Source organism: Camarhynchus parvulus, chromosome 1 (genome assembly GCF_901933205.1).
Source record: "Camarhynchus parvulus chromosome 1, STF_HiC, whole genome shotgun sequence".
Taxonomy (NCBI): domain Eukaryota; kingdom Metazoa; phylum Chordata; class Aves; order Passeriformes; family Thraupidae; genus Camarhynchus; species Camarhynchus parvulus.
In genome coordinates, this window is record NC_044571.1 from 19,114,501 (window position 1) to 19,134,062 (window position 19,562).

The following is a 19,562-nucleotide window of genomic DNA, read 5'->3' on the forward strand; positions in this document are numbered from 1 at the left end:
CATTCACCACCATTCCTTGTTCAAATGCCAGCTCTCAGCACAGTTTTAGGGAAAAAAACCAAAATCAAACCAAACCACCCACTACATCACTGCAGATCAAACACACAGTGCAACACCTGGCATGAGAAGGAGCATCAACCTTCTCTCTGTTAGCAAACCATTTTATTGCTTCTTGTGCTGGAATGAGGGAAGGCCATGACACTGCTGCATAACATGCTAAATTGACTGAATATGTGAATCTCCTTGACTTGATCATTATCCATTAAGCTCTCCCACCAAATAACCTTTAAAAGGCTGCAGCATCTCTTAGCCCACACACTGTTTTATCCCACTGCTCCAGCACTCTCTGCTAGTATTCCCACTCCCAAAGAAGGGCCCAGCAGCACTCCCAAGTGACAGTGTTTCCCCAGTAATCTGAAATATTTTGTGAGGTACTGACTCTACACAAAAAAAGATTCAGCTAGCAAGGATCCACCATAGTTTCCCACAGGAATACCCAACGTCTGCACACATGCTTTTCCCCTCACTTGCAGGGATTAAGCTAGACGTTACTGCACATTCCTATTTTCTCCTGTGGAACTAAGAGGTTCAGAGGACAACAAACAAGTCTCTTAGCAAAATTAGTCAAGCCATTAATGTCTATGTGCAATCTGAAAAAGGGAAAGAGCAGGAAGAAGAGGCAGGGCAACCAAAAAAGCTAAAGGCCAGCTAAGGGCTTGTGACAGGCAAACAGGAATGAGTACCCAACACTGAATAAAATCTGAAATTTTGACATGAAAACCAAAATCACACAAAATAAGAGCATGTTTTGAATTAGTTGTCTTCCCCATTTTTGTCTTTCTCCACCCATCAAATATATTACAGCTTAGTTTTATGTGCTAGATTTATTTAAATTCAAATAGTAGCAAGGAATTTATTTCCTCTTGCCACAGATAGAGACATAAGAAATTCTTTTCTTTAGAGAAACAGAGCACAATGTAACCTGACAAACACTTCTGAAGGAACAGAATTGGTCTCCACAGACAACTCAACAAGTGATTGTAAACTGCTAAATTCAATGAAGTTGTGCATAGTTAATCTTTCCCAAAGGAGGAATGTATCATTAAAAACAAACTAGCTGCTCAGCCCTCCCCCTTCATTTCAAGGATTAATCACAATATGGTGCTTCAAAATACAATTTACATGTAAAGTAGAGCATTACAATGGAATGCTAGGTATCGTTTGGTTTATCAATTACATTAAGTACTCTAGATAGAGGAGGAGTAGAAAAACATTTCTGTAACCATATTCAAACACTGGTATTTGCCATAAGGCACGGCTTAAATCTAATATTGAAAATGCTTGAACCCTTAAAAAATTAGTTCTTCAAGGCTAATCAAACACATAAATGTCAGATATGCTACACTACCACAGATAAATGCAACCAGTCCATTTCTGATCCAAGGAATTGATTAGAAAATAGTCATACAAGGAACAAATCCAATACACTTTCAACACCCTCTCATGCAGTTTCTTGTTAAGCTGAGCACAAACATTCCTTTTTCTCCATATGCTTGGGAGACAAAGAAAGGGCCCCTCCCTTCTTTGACAGGAGCCACTCTACAATGTGAGAATGTCAGCTTAACTACATCTACAGACTTCAAATAATACTTTAGAGTATTTGGAATCCTAACCACTGCAGTTAACTAAATACAGTACAACGTAACCTTTTTTATCAACACTGTATAAATGGATACCCATCCATTCAACAGTTTTCATTTTAATTAGATGTGTTTCACAAATCCTGTGCTATAGTTTCACCATCTGTTAAATGGATACAGTGACATTTAAATTCTCAAGTAAAGTACATCAAACTATCAGATAATTTGTAGGAGCATAGGACAGTGATGATGATCAATATTGTAACTCTCTGCATTCAAATTAAGGCCTCATCTTTGAAAGGATTATAGTATTAGTGAATTTTAAGGTGCATCTAATTCCCTTGAAAGCTTTCTTTGAGCCCTTAAAACATTAATGGTGTCAGAACCATATCATATACGACAGGTAACAACTGTCCTACTTAACTATAAATATGTCTACATCTGATCTACTCCTCCAGACTTTTATAAAATCAGTGGGATACAAATTAGCACTTGAGACACTGTATGCACCTACATTAGATGTGTGCAAATTCACAGTGGCTCCACAGGGAAAAAAGACATAATTTTTCCTGCAGCTATTGTGCAATTCAATAATAAACACTCACATCATAACAATAAAGCAAGTTCTTTACTCTCAGAGGTGACTAGGATTCACAGCTGCCTGTACAGTCCGGAAAAAGGAGCAAGTGAACTGCATTTTTTTCTACACCTCCCTTCCCTTGTTGAATATAATTCTGCTTGTCTGCAAGAATTCTCTTCAGTGGCCACTATGAAGGGCAAAAGATGGCAAAGAGGAATAATGCCAGGAATGATAAGCAGGTCAGGCATTTCACTTGGGGGAAGAACAAAGTCATCTTGGTAATCTTTAAGTCCAGAGGATGCCTTAGTGGTGAGGAAGATCATCAGGCCCTGGGAGATCCCAGTCCAAATCCTACCTCCATGCTGATGATCTTGGATAAATCCCTCAGCCCACTGATCACCACTTGCCATTTCCTTCCTGTGCAGGCAAAGGAGGAGCACACCAAGACTGCCTAGATTTATGGCACTTACAAAGGGCAAAAAGACAAAGAAAATGCACCTTCTACTTCAGCAAGCCTGGCTGCCTCTGCAGCACTGGCACTGCTGTTACTCCCTGCCTGCTATCCATCACCCTGCCTGCTTGCTCATGGCAATGGAGAGCCTGGCTGCTGGAGAGCCTTTAGGAGCACAGCTCTTGGGTGTCAAACTTCACTGTGAAAGCTAGGCCAGCACCATGCCAGCAGGGGTCTGAAAAAGGCAGATTAGCTAAAACATCCCTCAACCTGCTTTTTGCTATTCCTACTGCAGAAATATAAAACCTGATCTCTCTGAATTCCCCAACATTAAACAATCAGTTCATTAAATCACTGAAGTGGTGATTACTGAAGTGGTGTGTAAGGGAATCAATGTGTCCTGTGGAGGGACATTCTGATTGATAATGCAATAGCTCTGCCATAGCAAACACCTTCAGGTCAGCCTTTTTTCTGCCCTGTGCTTGAGTAATGACCTGAAGCATGAGATCATATGTAAAGTCTCCTGCACTGTACCAGTGATATGCTCTTTATGTGATATGCGGAACACACTCAGCATAAACCATGCCTTAACAAGAAGTGCAAATCTGTAGCATTATCCACTTCTTTTTTAAAGATCAAAACTAGAACAGTTTGAATTTTTAAAGCATACTATTAAAGCCTAATGTCCAGAGCAGTTCAGATAGCATGAATAATGAACACAGAAAGCAACAGCATTTCTTCTTTCAAACATGGAAAAAATAAATGTTTAAATAGGTTGAAAAATTCAATTTAAAAAAATAGTATCTACAGACAACAAGTATGTAATATTGCCCCAAACTGGCTTTTTTAACCAGCAGTTGGAGATTCCTCTCAATAGGTCTTTGCTATAGAAATCTTGACAGACTTTTTAACTGTGCCACCTCTATAGCCCAAGCCTGTAAATTCTGTTATAAATATAGTTCTTCCCTGAACTAGTGGAAATTAAGCTCTCAGGCTGTAATTTTAAAACAGCATAAACTGGCACTGACACAAAAGCATTCCCATTTTCCCAGCATCTCATACTCCACATCACAGTTGCTCCTGTGCCAATGAAAGTAAATTGGTTCACCTTAAAATTAGCAGCTATTTTTTTTCCATTCAGATTCATCTCTGCTTACTTCATGGCCTCACAGATGGTCACATGGCAGCAAAAATAAATGGTAGAACTGCATTCTTCAGAGAGTTCTTAGGTAAAGCACTCAGTTAAATTGAATATCCCAATTGTATTTAGCACGTTTAATGTCTAATGGGGCCCAACACTCAGTACGCAGTTGGAGCATGTCTTCCAAAATGTTCCCAAAGCAGCTCCCCTTGAAAACTCCCCCTCAACACAACTACAAAAAAAAAACCCTTAGCTTTTTTTTTCCCTCTGCCTTATTTTCTCCCAGTGTTGCTTTTAGTTAATATCTGTTGACTCACAGCACAGGCTATCAAAAACTGAAATTATCCACAGAGTTTCTGACAAAAATCTTCATAATTGTTTAAAATCTCTGTATGTGGAACCATATGGAGCCCTATGATTTTCCCAAATATAAATAATTTGAAATATTAATATTCTATGCATACTTTCTCTTTAGATATTAGTAACTTTTTAAGCACCTACCTTGGCTTTCCTCAGTTGGATTAAAATAGTGGAAGGATTATATTCTAATGTTGTTTTATAGCAAGCCCTTGAACCACTGCAGCTGTGGTGAATGGCTGAAATTACAGAATGTTTATTATGGGGATTCATTCACATTATAATGTTGTGTTTACCATTTGGATATTCTATGTCCTGGAATCATCTTGTTCAACATCTTGATGTTTCTCATAGTACCCCCTCACACACAGGAATTATTTTTTCCTGAAAGCACTGTCTGCAGGGGCAGCAGTGACTCACACAAGGCCGACCATGTAGCACAAGCAGCTCAGCGCTGCAAATGGAGTAACAGTGTCAATACGCTGGCTTCCTTTACACATATTAATATTTACATGAAGAAAAAACTTCAACATTTTGAGTTTTGCCACATAGCCTGGCTTCATTTCAACTCTCCATTGGTACAAAAGCCAGTTCTCTGCTTCCCACATGCCAATACACAGGGCAGTCCCTCTCCTACCCATCATAAATGAAAGACATCCTGCACAAAAGCCACACTGCACTCCCAGAGTTGCTTATGGAGGACACACATCTCCACAGCACAGAGGCAATTCTAGCCACAACAATCCCAAGGAGGTACAGAGGGAAACACTAGAGATAAAACATTTTGTATTATGTGTTTTAAAAAGTAAGAGCACCAGACCTGAAGTATCTGCAGGGCATGTCTATCCGCAAATAGGAAACATTATTGTGACACAAGTGGAGTTCAGTAACCATCTCTCTATGATATTTAATCTTGCACTGCCTCAGGAATGAAACCCTTCTTTCTCAATCCAGTTCGCACCCTCTCCTGTCCCAGAAGACTACTGCAATACTTTTACCTCCATCATACCACTTTAACTTGAAAAAATGAGAAATGAAAGTTTTAAAGAATCTGTAGAGATACTATCAAAATCAATCATCATGCCCTGCTACTGAAACTCTCCTGAGGGGCACACAGACATGATGGACAACAGTTTCTGGATACAAGATCAAGGACACTGAAAGACTTCTTGTCTTTGAAGAGATGAGTCCTATAAACCCCCGGAGAAGTAGTCCTGCCAGAAACTCAAAAGAAGAAAATTAACTGCCCCAGACACCTTCTGCTGTAGTAAAAAACTTAATTCATACCGAGTCTCTTATTACTAAATCATTTCAGTATAGAAGGGAACCTGAATGACTTGAGATATCCTTCATCTTCTACAACCCACATGCTTTCAAATCTTTTGATGGGTAAGAAAGCAGAAGGGTTTTAGTCCTCATCTAAATGTGTTCTATTTTTGAACTTTTGTATGTCAGTTAAAAGAAATTTGATGAGTATCTTCCCACAAATGACTTTAGAGTTTCAAGCTTGTAATTCACCAATCATCAGAGGTAGAATTGTTGTCCAAGACTGCCTTTCCTATTTGATCATAAGAAGGAAATGCTAGAAAAATATTTTTGCCCTTTGAAACCTGTCATTCTCAATAATTTTGCAACACAGCCATGCTCTAGTCAAAGGTAGAATAAGACTGCTGTATTCTACACAGTTGCCTGAAAATTTTCTCCCTGAATCATGCATCCTTAGGAAAATGCAAATGCTATTCAGAAAAGAAAGGCATTCACCTTTCTTGTACCTTGGGTTAGTTTTTTCTATTTTCCTAGTAAGGTCTATGAATAAAGGCAGGCTGCCTGCACCAGTTGATCAGAAATTGTCTCCAGTTCAAAAGTTTTTCTTTCTTAGGCATTAACTACTCCCCAAACACTGGCTGAAGCAAAAAAATTCCAAACTTTTTTTGTCCTGTTCCCACTTTCCACCACAGATGCTCTGAACTATTCACAATTTCACCAAGTACCACTCATTCTTACTCCAAACAGAAAAGGATGCTAAAGGCTTCACTCGACCTTTAAATCCTTTGGGGGACCAGAGGAAACCTCAAGTACAACTCAAAAATTCATACTGAACTCCTCTATGGCAATTCATGATTGTAGAGAAGCTAGGTTTCTAGAAAACCCCATCAGACTGTTTTTGTCATAGATTTTATTATCTTCCATCTCCTCAGTGCCTAGATTTTTTCTAAATGGCAGCCTATGCCTAGAGAACAGAAGACCCTCCAATGAATAATGAATTCCTCCTCCAGAAGTCACTGCTTCTGCTGCCAGTCATGAGACAACAAGGGTCCATGCTGTGTAGCTGATCTGAAAGGTAGGGGATCCAATCCCTTTTACCAGGGATTCCATGGGAAACACTCCATGTCAGCTCTCCCGCCACAGAAGCAGGAAATACAGCAGCAGGTACCCATCACTTCTTCAGGGAAAAAGAGGGCAGTTCCTCATGGCCAGAAAAGTCTATTTGTAGACTTTGTGAGCCACTCACAGGCTCCAAACACTTCAGCATCAATTCCAGACTCCTGTCTGTATCACAGGCAGTACAGAACAATGAAGAACAAAACCACTGGATTTTCAAAATGTGCACTGTACCCATTACACACCTCACTGTACAAGGAATGGTTCCTCTCAGTCTGAAACTACAACAACATAATGTTACCTCCAAACAAACTTTGTTCTAGGGATCTATGTGTAGAACATTTTTCACCAAGTATCTTCCAAAATTTTATTTTTCTTTCCTCTCTCTTCTCTAACTGCTATGTGCAAAGACACAAGTAACCAAACAGCACAGTGAAGTACCTATGGAACATGTTTGTTTCAGTTAGATAGAAAGCTCCTCAGAATTCAGTGGTGGCTGCTCAAAGAGCCACTGTTGTCCTCTGTGGACCCATAACTACCGAAGGTACAGGCAGGACATTGGGACAAGGTATGAAACAAACCTTGGGAGGCAATGCTGGACTGTTCCAGTCACTAACAACCTCCACATGCCTTGGAAAAGGGACAAGGCAAAGGGCTTGTCATCCCTTGAGGTGCCTTGCCTCCCCCAGAATACTTCCTTTCTTTGATTCCACAAGAAGTTATAAACTCTTTCTCACTGACAGAGCTGTTTCTTGCACTGCCCTGTTCCATGTAAGTTGAGTCTTCCCTTTTAGCAAAAATTGTGCATGTACTCTGATTCTCCACAGTCATTGCTGCCCAGTTAATGCACTTTCATGTCTGCTGTTTGGTTTGTTCTGGGTTTTATTTGGTTGGTTGGTTGGTTTCATGGGCTTCTTAAAATATCTGATACAGGTCACATTTTTCCTTTGCCTGTCTCTTCTCACTCTATGTTTTACATCCATTATTATTACAGATGTGCCCCCATTTCATAGAAAACAAAAGTGTCCATCATATTTTCTGTTAGACTGCCAGGACTTTTCATTTAAAGCATGCTGACCCCATCCAAGTCCTGAAGGAATTGCTTTCACCTCCAGAATTTTGTATTGCTAAAGCCAGAAATTACCCAAAGCAGCAAGTAATGGTGGGGACTTGGATGTCTGTGAAAGGCTCTTTGACATTCTGTTCTATAGGATGCTTTAGCTTCATGCTAATGTGAGCTAGTAAGTGAAAGTCTCTAAAAGCTGATGTGTGAGAGATGTATTTCTCTGTTTTAATGGGGATTTCGACCTTAGGCTTTCTCGGGCCTACTCAGTATTTCAGGAGAAAAAAAAATCAAAAAAACTAATGAAAGCATATGAAGCATATTTGTCTCTCTCATTTAGTAAATGGAGTATTGATATTTATTTCTAAATCTTCTGAAAAACCTTTTAAAATTTTTTTCCTCCCTCAACTTAGTACATGCAGGAAATCTTACCATATGATATGCAGCATACCCCCACACCAGGCACCAAATTAATTATTCATAAAATGTGATCCCTGACAAAATCACAACTATTATCATATGCTGAATTTTATCTCACATATGATTTTTAGGGGTTTTTTTTCCTTGCTTTAAAGTGTTGTTACTTCTATTCTCAATGAACATTTGTCCTCTTACCAGTTTTGCAGTAACATGCAGCCCTGACTCACCGCTGTGTTTCAGGTAAAGTTCAGGAATTTTGCCATTTCTGCCTTATGATAAAAATGTCCCATAAAGCCTCTGATAGAAATGCAGTCTAGCTCATCAACTGCATTGCTACTAATAATGAGAGTTTATGGTAGGAGAGAGTAGAGCATTGCAAACACAATGCTGTAAAGTATCTTAAATAAAAATAACAGTATAGCATATAATTTCTTACCACCTCTTACACAACTGTCCATTTTATGCCATAAAAATTTGAGGTGTATATAGTTATTAAAATTCAATTATGCACACAGCATTTGGAAAAGCTAAAGGGAATCTCATTTTTCTGCATAGTAAATTTCAAATTATCTTCAATACCTTTATATAAATACAATCTGCCTGCTGTGAGAAAAATGGACAATCATACACTAGAAAGAGCAGCTCAGAAAAATTTCAAGCACTTTTTGGTAAATTATTTCTATTTCTGTAAAGATATCGCCCATGTTTCAGGCCTGTGGTCACCTGGAAATTCTTCATGGCATACTGTTGCTGGAAGGTGACATTTTAGTCTGTAGGAGAACGACCTTGCATTAGAAGCATGAAGTGAATTGCCAAAAAGGAAACAAAATTGCTTTTGTAAACCTGGATTAAAGCCTAACTTCCTACTGCTTGGTTTTGGTAGGAGGTCTTTCTACATCTCAAGATGAGCTCCATCAGCAAAATAGTAGAAGATCTGGCTGGATCTTAAGAGAAGAGTACTGCAGAGAAAAGAGAAGAGTGAGAACATCCTCATATTTACCAGTTCTTCAGATTTCTCCTATGACTTAATCTCCCCCCTTTCAATTTCTTGGGAAATAAAATGAAATGGCCAATAAATTACATAAAGGTAGCCTATCTTAAATATATTTTGGTAACTGAAATTAAACCAATGCTATCCTCTTTGTTTTGGAGGTGAAAGAAAAGTATATTTTAAATATTTTCCCTACACAGAAATCCAGCAATTAGAAGCATCACTGCACATTGATTATAGAAGAAGTTCTGAGAGCTAAAGGGTCATCTCCTTACAAAACACATTTAATGACCTTGAAATGAGATGCAGCCACTTACCACTGGCTGAGTTTGCTTTCCATAAACAGCATTTCCCATTCAAAAATCTTAATTACCAAACTAATCAGTCTGCTAGGCTTAAATCTAATTTAAAATACTATATACAAGAACATGATTGGAGTTCAAGGTATTTTTTTCTAATTTGTAGATTAAAAATACCCCAAAAGCTCAATATTCCACTTGCCTTTAAACCAAAATTCTCAAAACTGGGAATATATGATAAAATAGCCATCCTGCTACTAAAAGGGTAACACCACTAGGCATTTTTCTATACTTCACTCCCCAGCGAAGTTTCAAAGACTTTCAGAAAAGGACCAGATAAATTGTGTGCTGAGCAATCTGCTTACATTCTCAAAATATATGCAGAAAAGTCTGTGTTTCTACTGCTATCATGCTACGAGGCTGGGATTTTTTAATTCTTTTCTTTGAGTTCCTTTGTATTTTTCCATAGAGAAAATTATGGTTTATATGGCAACATACTGAGAAATATTGCTAGTAAAGGACATGTTATGTAGTAGTCAGACATTTTCACCAGTGGTAAGAAGCCTGCATCCAGACAGGAGGTTATTTAAAGCACTCTAAACAACACAAAAATCTGAAGCAGTTTCATTCTTAGGAAATTACCACTTGGCATGTTGTGCTGCAGAATTATGTCACAAACCAAGGCACGTGTAAAACCTTAACAAATGAGAAAGAATAATTCAGGAGTGGGGTGTTAAAACTTTTTCCTTAGTCTTAGTGACTTCATGAAGTGTGAGCCAATAAAGTGGAACCAAAGTCTCATGTTTCAAATTTATTTTAGAGCTTACAAACTTAAGGGCAAGTGCACTACTTAACTATATGCATCAACAGAATATGAGGTGCCTTGAAAACTAACTAACACAACTTATTGAAGATCTGAAGCTGTGCAGATCCAATACAAAACTGGAGACAAATGATCTCAGAACATTCATCCCCTCAACAGATCCCAGGCCAAACTACAGGGGAGCTTAGAAGAAGGTGGGCAAAACATCCATCCATAAGTGACAGAGGCAGATTCCCATGACAATTGATCTGGACATTTGCTCAGGAGTTATTTTCAAAATATTTTTCCTGCATTCTCTACTGGTTAACATACACGTCTTCCTGAAATTCCAAGGAAATGACTGCTTTCCACACAAGAAGCTACAAATGTGTAAAGTTGCAAAAGAAGGACAGGAGACAAAGGAATAAATTTCTTGGTTGCAAATGAAAAAAAAAAAGAAAAAAAAAAACAGAACGAAGGCAAACTTAAATCTCTGACAAGAGCCCCCTCTATCCCAGAAAACCATAACAAGGAGCACCAACAACATTAATCTTCTCTGTCAATTTAAAATCACTTTTTACCCATTACTCAGTTTACAGTACACTTGGTGAAGTCAATGACTGCACCATTTCCTTTTGCCTGCCTTTAAGATTAGCAGCAAGGCTTACAGTTTAGCTTGAATGGTGTTTCTAGTACCAGCTGCCCAAACCACGTGTCTGTCTGCCATTTTCATGTTACACAATGACCAGCAAAAGCTCTTGCTGAGCTCTGAGGCAGCAGTGTTCATACTCCAATAGCAGCCTACACACACACGTCACAGAATCACAGGGCAACTCTGTTTGGAAGGGACCTCACAAGGCCAGATCCTCCAATTTCCCACTCAAAAAAATCAGCATAAAAAATATGAAAAATAGGTATTACAATAAAAACTAAGTTGCCTGGAATTACATACTTTATATGCCTATACCATTAATCACAAAGCAAAAGACAGAAAAAGCAAAATTTGCTGCTTCTATTCTTTCCTGTTTTTTGGCTTGTATCCTGTTCTTTCCCCATCAGTGTTTCCTAACCCAGTGATTTTTAAACATAAAGTCTGGAAACAAAAACCTGTAACACAAAATGCATGTTTTTTCTTTAATTTGATTTATGACCTGAAAAACATTCTGAAGGCAGACATTACTTTTACAACCAAAAGAGAAAATATAATTGTGAAATGTTGCTGCATAAAAAACTCCTGAATACCAAGGCTCCAGCTATCTAAATCCCTAATATCTTATGATGTTAATCCATCTCGGTAAACAGACTTATAAATATCTTCTCATAGCAGGCTCTTAGAAATGAAATTACACATACACACAGGAAAAAAAACAACAAACCATAACCTAAATCTTTCCTCCTCCAATTTTCACCAGTCCTTGGTTATAAGCCATGGTAGGAGTTTGGGCACATATGCTCGTGTATATTCTGGCAAGCTACAACTGCATTGCTACTGGGACAGCTACTAGAAAGTCCCCAAAAATCTCAGCTCTCTGCAAGTGATAGCTAATGAAAATTATACAGACAGAGGTACAGCCAGCTGAGCTAACCTACTTACAGCCACTGACAAGCAGCTTCCTTAAAGATCTTGGAGGAGAAAATTGAACTTTCCCTGCAGAAAGAAAACTAGAGGGACATTGCAACTTACACAGGTTTAATGTCGTTCTCTGACACAAGGCTGTACTGCTTCTGGCTGTTTTCCTACAGCAATATAGATGAATCTGTTTGCAGGTTGTAACTGCACGTTACTCCAGTCAAGGAGTGCACCTACACACACATTCAGATGGAGTCCAGCTCCTTGATATCGCGCATTCTCTAAATTTGCAGTTCTCAGAGCTTGCAATTACTTGCATTGCTAAGAGAAATGAAATTAGGCACAGTATCAATACAGGAAAATCTGAGTGAGAGATACAGAAACACTAAAGTTTAACAGTCAATGCAATTCTGAAATGACCTTCTGTGTTTTCAGTGCAGAAACTGCTTGGAGTCATCCAGCCACACGTGGGTTTAATACATTTAAGGGCGGATATATGCATTGTTCCACCTACTATTTTATTGTTTCCCAAGAACTTCACAACATAGTCCATAAACTAGGTCCCCTCATACCAACAGGGAATGAAAGAGATATGTTCAATTGAACTGGCCCCAACATCAGCACGAGATGTATTGTGTCAGGCTTTCATGAGACAGTCTCAGAACAACAGATATTCTGGAACTGGTGAGCTGAAGGTTTAAAAATTATTCAATGAGTACATGTGATTTTCACAAGAAAAAAAATGTGTCATCTTTCTGAGTTGCAAGAAAGAAGACAGAAAAAGAAGAAAAATGGTAATTTGTGCATTCCCCTTCACTTTTAGGAATATGATGAATACAAAATGCAGGAAGATTTGGGAAGAGGGAGTAAACAAAATTGCTCTCCTCTTGCCGCCCTGTATAATACAGCAAAAGGTGAAGCCCTGACAGAAGAAGGATCAGAAGACCTATGTCAGACTATAAGAAGCCTTGGGTGCCAATGGGAGGTTGAGGGAGTCCGTTTTATCCAGGAAAGATAGAAAAACAATAGAATGTTTACTGATGTTTACAACAAAGAATGGATACTGATGGTCTGACCCAAAATGGTTTGAGCCCAGCTTCTTTGTCACGTCCCTTACAGTGGGAAGCAGCCAAATTCAGGGAAGAAGCAAGCAGCATTCTAAATTAATTTTTTCCCCAGCTGTGATTATTAAATTACTTAATCCCTTCTTTTACAAAAGCCATTAGATAACAGATCATTGTTGTAACCTGTGCATTTTTGTCTTGCACAAACATATCTTATACTTGAGACAGTGACTGCAGACAGAAGCAACTGAGAAAACTCTTACCAAGTTTGGTTTGAGAGCCATACATTAACTTTTACCCTTTTGCACTCCCTCCTCCAGCACTGCAAATTCTTTTAGAAATAGATTCTTTCCTTGACAGGATAAAGTAAACCAATTCTGCCAGCCTAAAGTCTTGGCTGTGGTAAGATGAGTGTAAAGGGACTTAGCATATACTGAGCCTTCTGCTGCTTTAGCCACTGGAAAGCACTACTAGCTCAGCAGCCAGCCTCCAGGTTTCCAGTCAGCCAGCCACTTGCAGTGTTTCACACCCCAAGAAACAGTCCTGGAGGATGCCAGAGCCTATTTGGAATGAACACTAAGTGCTGCTGTTCCACTGCCTTTGCTAGCATGCTTTACCCCAAGCAACAGGTCAGCAGGCTGATTTTATCATCCACCACTCCATTATACTTCACAGAGCTATTTTTATTTCCTCAATGTATTAACTCCCCCACCCATTTTCTGAAGCACAGAGCCAGAACTTGACAGCTTAATTTCTGTAAAGACACTCGGAAATGCTACATGTGTTCATAAGGGCCTAGATATTTATAAAACTGGCAAAAAAAGTGCCCAGTAACAGGAGTTATTTACTGTGATATTTTCTGTGATTCTACTGAAGCCCACCTGAACCTTTAGATGCTTCAATATCCTTAAAAACCTGACTGCAGTGATTTACAATGGTAAATCTAAGTTCAAAACAACCTAGGTTCAGGTTTTATAAGCAGGCTATCAAGTTTAAGTTAACTTGAGACTGTCTTAGGCATTATTAAAATAAATTAGTATGTCAACAAACACAGTATTGGTGAAATTAGTTATTTTATTTTAAAGGTCATATCTTAACACATTTTAATCTTCTATCTATCACCAACCCCAACAAAAGAATAAATTTAAATACGCCTAGGTTTTTGACATTAAAGTTGTTATTCTAATTTTTAATTCAAATAAGAGACTTATACTTTGTTCCCAAATAACAATATGCTGGATTTGAAAATTCACTTTGGAGGACAGTACTTACACATGAGGACTATGGCTTCACAATACTATTACTGAAGATAAACAGAAATTCTAATCCTACTTAAGATGCCAAAACTTTTACTACTAACTTTAGTAGGGTCAGGTTTTCATTTCTGCATATGACCAACAGCAAACACTAGTACCTAACTGTGGGGCTGCTGACCCCCACAGCACAACTGGTGGTCTTGTTTTCCCCAAGCAGGCAGGTTCCTGCAGCTCTGGACAGGTGTGAGCTCAGACAGCAGCACTCGAGTGCAGCACATGCCCAGAAACGTTCCTGTCCACATCAGCATCTCACCAGCTCAAAATTAGCTCCACAGAACTGACAGCACAAAGAAACAACACAGGGTGGTTTGGACGGTAAATATTTACTGACTGTCAGCTTAGATTGCAACAGCCTTAACTCTGCTGCTGGGTTAAACACAGTTGAGTCAGAGTCCTGAAGACACATCTGGGAGGATACACTTTTTTACCCCCCCATACTGTTCCCTAGAAGCAAATATCTAGGAGAGAGTTCCGAAAATAAATCCGTTTTCTTGTTTTCTTAAGTCACAACACAGCAATTATTTCCTTTTACCTACTCTGTCAGAGCAGACAGACATGTAGGCATCTTTGAAATCCAAGGAGGCAGCAAACAATGTTTTTTAAACTGGTCTTTGTGATCTACTGGGTCATTAATACAGACATTTTGAAGTCTACAAGTTTACAGGACTTATCCTGACAAAATACGTAAACATGATTTATTTACCTATTTTTCTACCAAATGTTACATTTGCAAAATTATTTTATATTCTTTACCCATTTTATGATCAAATGAGGAACAGCATATCTAAATGCAAGTAAAAAGGAGAAAAAGAAGACCTGCAAATATATATACATACAGATATATATATATATACACACACACACATATGTAATGTATGCATGGAGCATTAGAACTACACATCATACAAAGTAATTTGCTTTCCCACCAAGTTTCATTTTACCTGTGTGCTTGTAGCATTTTTTCCTCACCCAGTTTTGTTGTCTTAGAGCTAGGACCTCTGATTTTATTACAAGTTTAATTATTTTGTCTTCTAATTAAACTTACTGGAATCTTACTATTTTATGGCAACTTTGATTCAGATATAAAAAGAAGTTTCCTGTACTTAAAGTGGAGAAGGAAGATTTTTAGCTATGAAATGTTGAGGCAGAAGAGGAATTGCATAAAAACTTTTATATAAGTCCTGCCATCCTGATTTTGTCTGGGAAAGAGTTAATTTTACTCTTAGACACCTATTCCTGAGAGATCTGACAGATATTTGTCTTTCCATATTTATTCTTAACCACATTTTTAAAAATCTATTTCTACTGCACCAAATCACAAACTAAAAAAAAAAAAAGTCTTTCTACATTTTGTTTATAGAGGGACAGGAAATGAAGTATGCTGCTTCTTTTCCTAAAAGCTGTAAGAGGTTTAGCATAAATCTTACAGAAGATATACAATTTCAAGTATACAATAAGAAAGCATTAGTGTCCAAATATGCATCACTTACATAGCAACTGAAAAATATAACGACAGAATAAAATTGAAGGAGAAATAATTCAAGTTAATAAGTCTGGACACTCTCTTCTTTTTAGCATTATGTTGCTCAAGACTCCTTTTTTCCCAATACATGTACAAAGGTACTGTGTAACTGAGTACCTCGTTACCAGAGCACTCACTTGTGTTTCTCTGCTGTCATTTCTCTGTGCCCTGGCCAGTGCCTGCCATGAAACACAGCACAGCTGGAGATGGCCTTCCTTTGGCTGCATCCTTCTAAGGCTCCCAACAGCCTGGCTCCAGGGAGAGCAAGGCAGGACAGTCCTTCCAACCTCTCTGCTTCTCCTTCAAAAGGCTTCTCTGCTACGAGCCCTACAGGGTGACGAGAGTCATGTCAGCTATGGGCTGAGCCCTACCTGAGGGTGGAAAGAAGTGGAGCGAGGCACAGTGGAAAGCTTCAGCTCTGAAGGAGTTCACTTCAGTGCTGAGAACTTTCATCCTCACAAAAGCCAAACATGAGTTTGTGTTTGGCAGTATTGGGTTTAAATTAAATTAAAATGTCTCCCACCCAGCTCTGGTCTCTGTGGTACCATCCTTTGTTAAAGGCTTGTGCATTAGGCTATAAGCATGAAATATTTTCTGTCCTTGAATCTAGCCCTGAGCCCCATTACTAAGCTTTGAGCTGTCTTTACCATCACAAAAACTGTTCCCTTGCTGCCAGTCCTCAGGGCCTGTCTCTCTAGAGCTGCAGCAAGGTGCTGTAGTTAGACCTAGCATGGTCTGTTACAGCTTGTGCTTGGGGACTGCCCTAAATCAATCACAAAAATGTCACCAGCAAAGAGATCAAACTTTAATATTGCTTTTTACAGCACATTCCCTTTTATCTGTTAAGAAGAGGATGCTGCTCAGTTCTCTTCAGTCTCGTCTCCCAGTTCCTCAGGAGTTTATAAAACCCTCTTATGATTTTCTTTTGTTGTTGCTGCCATTGCATTTTTCTCCACCTTCCCCCCACCAAAAACCTCTGGGAAGGCAGCCATCAAACTCTTCCAGAGCTTGCTTTTTATAACTGCTCTACTTCCTCTTATATTTTCTTCTGTGTGTGCATCTGCGTGCACACCACCTGTATCTTTATTAATATTTATTCTCTTTTAAGGAGGAAAATGCTTCTCAATTTACTGGCATATTTACTTCATGTGCCTTGCTTCATACTGAGTCATAAAACATAAAACATTTTCTCCATTTGAACAATGCAAACTCAGTCTGACACCAAATTTCCCTTGTCACCCCTCTATGTCTTGCGTTACTCGCTCAGTGCACAAAACAATTTGCAGTTGCACAGATGCATAACACAATGATCCTTGAATACATTTTTTGGCTCTTGCATCCACCTTTCTTCTCCCTTCTTCACCCTGTAGCTTGACTACCATGTGCCCTGAAGAGCTGCTGAGCTCAGGGCTCCTTCCCTTGTCTCTACAGCTGGCTTTGGAAGCTGCGAAGTGGTGAGCAGAAGCATCGAGCCAGTCTGGAGCAAAGTCTGCACCATTCCTCTCTCTGTGAGGAAGTGCAGGCCCTTCCCTTGAGATACCAAGGGTGATGAGCAGGGAAAAAACAGATTAGTTCCAAGGCACAGCTCTTCCCCCAGCACTGCCCAAGGCACTGGAGCTAAACTCTTCCACTAAATACAAGCACATGCCTGGAGGCACAGTCTTGCTCTGTTTATATGCTTTATGAAGCTTTTTTTCCCCTACTGCAATCTTGGCTTCTTTCATAATGTTCTCAGTTGGTTTTATCTAAACCAATTTCTCCCTTTTTGCCACACTAATAATATTTGACTCAATCTCTCCTACTGACTCCTCACATAGCGATAACCATTCTCATACAGCAGGAACTAGGCATGCATTCATTTTATAATGCTCTTCTTCCTTGGGGAGTATCCCATGGATACATTTCATCATCTTTCTCCACCACTCCTCCACACTCCTCTCACCTCTTAGGTCAGGTTCAGCTGGAAAAGGCTGCTGCTTGTTTAGTCCCACTACTTGTCTGGGAAGCACAAATAGGACACCAGTTTAATCTGTGGCTGAGAAACAAGCAAAACAGGGCAAAAATGACTGCAAGGTAGGCAGATAACAAGGATAATTGTCCTCACTTTTTATTATAACATATTGAGTCAGTAGCTTTTCTTTACCTTGGAAGTAAACATGTGAGATGCATAAACAAAGAAGATGCCAGGAATGGAAATACACTGCTTTGGGAACACAACAACCAGCTTGAATCCTAAAATGGTCAGTGGAGTGAAATCCCAATGCTCTTTCTAAGTATGCCATTGGTTGCATCATTGGGTCACATTTCACCCCATATAAGAAAGAAATTTAATATTACCAGTTGTTGAGATACCTGGCAGAACACATATTGCTCCTACAAAGGCTAATCTGTTAAAATGTTTTTAACTCATTTACCTGGAAGCACTGGGCAGAGGAGAGAAACTAAATCCTCTATCAGCACACGAAAAAGCAGGAAAACAGCTTCTGCCAGAAAAATATCCAATTTGCACTTTCACTGAATCCAACACATTAGAAACGTCTCCCTGCCTCCTAGCACCAGCTTGGACGATCTAATTAGTTTAAAATCATTGGACCAAAGTTAATTAGAGAGAAAGAAAGAGGTGGGGGAATACACAGGTGTATCATACCCTCAGTTTGTATAGGAAGGGATGTAAAGCAAAATCCAATTAAACTAGTCCAAAATCTGGAGAACCCAAGGTCAGTAAGAGTCCCTGTTATGAACATGCATGTTTAGTAGCTTGCATCCTCATGACTGTGAGACACCCAGGTTCATTTTTCACTCCATTATCATAAGGGTTATAATTTCAGTCCCAAACACAACAAAATCCTGGGACCAGGGGTTGATTAACCAGGTGAAGAGCTGTCAGCTGAGAACCTGACCAGTGAAGCAATCCCCTTACATGAGGTACCACTGACCATCCCTGGACCACGGAGGCAAGCAAACCCCATGCCATGGGATCAAGAGTCACTGCTTGGGTCAGAGAAGGCTCAAGGAAAAGCCCCAAAACTTCTGATTTTAAAAGTATCAGGAAAGATTATTTTATCATTTATTTCCATTGTTACTAAGTGTCATTCTTTCAGGGTTAATATTCTTAATACCCTGAATTTATGTACTCTATTAGAACAAAGTAATTAAACAGTTTTTAATCTGCTTGGCAATAAAGGATGCATCAGGATCATTGAATCCAACTCCTGGCCAGCTGCAGCCCCAGTTTCACACAACATGCCTGAGAGTGTTGTCCAAATGCTTCTTGAATTCAGTCATATTTTTGAGATTTCTGCTCACGTGGTTTTATAAAGGACTCTGAAGAACACACTTTATTTCCATTTAGCAAGAAAGGCTCGGTGAAAGCTGAGTGGCACCAACAGTGATCTCCCTTCGTGGTGGTCACAAGGTGGTCTCTGGCAAGCCACGAGAGCTGTAGGAATTACAATAGGGATGGGGCATGGCCTGGACAACAACTGTCTAGGGGTGGAAGGCAATAAACTGGATGCAAAGTTTTGATACTGCATTAAAACAAAGGAGTGCACGTGTACAAATAAAACAAAACCGCCCCAAACACTTCCCAAGGAGCACAGACCTGTTCTTCCCTGACTGCCCACAGAGATGTTTCCACAAATATAAGGGCACTGAAGCACAGTGTTGCATTTGTAATTTCCTCTCAAATAGTCCACCTTAAGATAAGGATTATTTGTCTCATACTAGGTGAAATATTATTATTTCCAGATATGTCTTTTGATGTTTTCATCCTTCAGTTTGCTGCGTAGATCAGAAGTCCACTTTCAACAGTACCTCACCATATCAAATACAGTAACATCATTGTATTGCTTTCCAAAAAGGTACACAATTGAAACACCCTTGAGTCAATTCTCTTTTGATTACTTACAAAAGGCAGCTGCTTTAATATAAAAGCACTTTGAAGGATCTTTATTTTTTCTGTAAA

The 19,562-nt window shown here is 39.1% G+C and overlaps 1 protein-coding gene across 2 annotated transcripts in view; it reads right to left on the bottom strand.

The window, feature by feature from the left end:
- FRMPD4 (FERM and PDZ domain containing 4) overlaps window positions 1-19,562 on the bottom strand; it is a 292,864-nt gene that overhangs the window by 107,298 nt on the left and 166,004 nt on the right. The gene's annotated exons all lie outside the window — the stretch shown is intronic.